This window comes from Canis aureus, chromosome 2, assembly GCF_053574225.1.
Source record: "Canis aureus isolate CA01 chromosome 2, VMU_Caureus_v.1.0, whole genome shotgun sequence".
In the NCBI taxonomy this organism is placed as follows: domain Eukaryota; kingdom Metazoa; phylum Chordata; class Mammalia; order Carnivora; family Canidae; genus Canis; species Canis aureus.
This window is the reverse complement of record NC_135612.1, coordinates 21,098,789-21,102,025: the sequence shown is the minus strand read 5'-3', so window position 1 is coordinate 21,102,025 and position 3,237 is coordinate 21,098,789.

Below are 3,237 nucleotides of genomic sequence, written 5' to 3'. Positions count from 1 at the left end.
GCACATGGTAGTAGTGCCATTGTTCTATGCTATCATTCAAGCACAACCCTAAAGAACAATGTGCCAATAACCAGAATTAAGTTGCAAAAACAATAAATTTAAGAATCAGGAAAAATTGTCTCTGACCTCAGCTTCCTAATCTGACTAATGAGAATAATGATAACTCCTCAGCCAACAGCAAGAGGTAGTTTTGAGGGTAACATATAACAGCATGCCTTATACTACAAAACACTATACAAACCTAGCATTTATTCATCAAATATTTATTATTCACATACTATGTGCAGGTACACTTCCAAATTCCTTGGACAAATCAGAAAACAAAAAAAATGAACTGAACTTGTGTTCTTATGAAATTTATAATCTAGCAGGGGAGACAGAAAACAAGCAATAGACATTAATGAAATAAAAAGTAAATGTCACCATATGTTAAAATGGATAAGCATAAAGGAAAAAGAAAAAAAAATACAGCCATGAAAAGGTTCTTAGGAATGTGGGGCTGGGAAGAAGTTTGTAGAATGAACCAGGGCTATCAGGTTAGTCTGTTTGTGAAGGTGATATTTGAGCAAAGACTGGAGATTGTGAGGGAGTTGGGCTTTCAGATATATGTGGGAAAGCTCTGCAAATCAAATGAACAGCCCTAAGTTAGGAGCATATATAGCTTGTGGACGGAGCAGAGTAAGGAAGGGGAAGAGTGGTTCTAGGTGGAGTCAGAGAAGTACCATGGTCCAGATTCTGTAAGGCCCTGTAGGTTTTTGTAAAGACTTTAGCTTTTGCTCTTAGTTGAAAAAGAAGTCACTGCAGGATTTGAACAGAGTGACATGCTCTGTTATTTTTTAGAATCTTTGTTTTTGCATGCCTATTAAAAATAGATTGTGGGGGGTCAAGGTCACTTGGCCATTACAAGATCACTACTATACCTCCAACTGGAGGTATTGAGTAGGCAGGTAACTACTATGTGTATGTAGAGATCAGAAGAGAAGTCTAAAGATACAAATTTAGAAGCTATCAACATATAGGTAGTAAGTAAATCCATGAGGATTTGAAATAGAGAAATGAAGAGACTTAAGGACAGAATCATGGGATACTCAGGTTTTCACTTTCTTGGGGATGTGAGGAGGAGCCACAGAGGGGACTGGGAAGGAATAGCTAGAAATACAGAAGGAAAATCAGAAGACTGGAAGCCAAATGAAGAAAACTTGCAAGGGGAAGGAACCATTTCTGTCAAATGCTAATGAAAAATGAGATCACAACCAAAATTGCCCGTTAGATTTATCAGCATGGTTGTCACTAAAAAGCAAGAAAGAATGGTTTGAAGAGGCAATAGAGAAGTAAAAAGGACACATGTCCAATCCCTAGGTTCATATACATGAGGATCGTGGAAGAAAAGCAAAGAACAACAACCAAAAACAAATAAACAAACAAAACCCCCGTGTCCCTATATGAGAGACATTGTACGGAAAGAAAGCAGCCTTCCTATAGAAAAGCCAGGTTTCCACTAGAATGAGAAAGATAAAGGGGATGTTCAGTAAGTTAAGAATCTACGGGATTTTGTTGACCGCAGACCATGAATTCCAGAGGGCATGGTGGAAGGATTTCATGAGATGGGGAGTTGGGGAAGAGGTGAGCAGGTCAGAGGCTATGCAGAGCCCTGTGAAAATTAGATACAGATATGGGGGGCGGGGGAGAGTGACTGGAATCCTGGGCCTCTCTTAATGACTGACATAGAGAGAATGGGAATAATGTGTCCTGGTAGAGCCAAGCAGAACATAGCAGCAGAGCAGTAAGCGTAAGGAGATCAAACAATTTGGTTGTCTAGGTCTCTCTCTAGACCCCTGTTGGGAGAAGCCATTAGGCCCAGGAAAGCTGTGGATAGTCAAAGTCCAAAGCCTTGGACTCAGCCTTGACACTTGTGGCTGAAGCAGAGACTCCTAAGGAAAGCGGGTTTTGATTTAACTCACAATCCAATCCCCTTCTGTACCCCTAAGGAGAGTTAGAAGGCCTAGAGGAGGCACAGACACTGCCTTGCCTAATGGTTACCTTTAGATCTCTCTTGAGACAGGAGAAGAATTACCACAAATATTCTGCATCTCTTTTGTCCCTTGTTGGTGGAACCATGAACTTCCGAGGAAACCAGGTATGATTTCCACCATTTTTATGGTGATTTGAAACTTAAAAAAAGTATGGTTTCAGGAAAATATAATTAGTTGAAACCATCTAACTAATTGAATAGGACAGGAAGGTATGGGATGGGAAAAAAAGAACTGACATTCATTGGGTGCTTATTATGTTCCTAGTTACTATACACATATGGCACATTTCACTTGGTCTACAATGTTATAGTTAAGTAGGATTAATGATCTTCACTATAAACAAACGACATGCTGCTGACTCTGGGATATGATATCAAGTATGATTACACTATGGAAATTTTGTTGGGATCAACTTCCAAATGTATTTCCATTTTTGCACTGATATATACTGTTGATAGTATGTCTAATTCCAAATATTTTATAGGCATTGCTATACATTTTCATGAATTATTCTAAAGTAGCTAGCATACAGGCTGATTTTCAGTATGTTTGCTCAGTGACTAAATCATTCATTAATTCGATCTTTTCTTTTCATTCAACAAGTACAGGTGTTTCCTATGCATAAAGAACCATAAATCCTTCCATTATACTTTTCATTCTCTGTCCAACTGTTGACTGAATGTCATTTTATTTTCATCTTTAATGTAAACATTTTTAACAGGTCAATTATAAGTGCCATAAAGTCCTTAAATATCATAGAGCCAGAGAGCAAAAGACCCCTCTTGATACCTAAAAATATTGGGTCTGTAGGAGTACCTGAGCAGCTCAATAGATTAAGCTTCTGACTCTTGATTTCAGCTCAAGTCATGATCTCAGGGTCCTGACATTGTACCCCCTGGCAGGCTCTGTGCTCAGCAGGGAGTCTGCCTGAGATTCTCTCTCCCTCTCCCCTGCTCCTCCCCATGCTCTCTCTGTCTCTCTCTAACATAAATAAATAAATCTTTAAAAAAAAAATTGGATCCATAATGTATTTATCTGAAACACTGAATAGAGTTCTATTTTTAATAATTTATTCTCCTTTAGTTTTATGAATGGGTTTATTCATTCAACCACTTCACTAAAAGCTCTAGTACAATGATTAAGAGTTCTTGTTCTGAAGTTAGGCAGACCTGACTTGGAAATTCTAGTTTCACACATCCTAGCG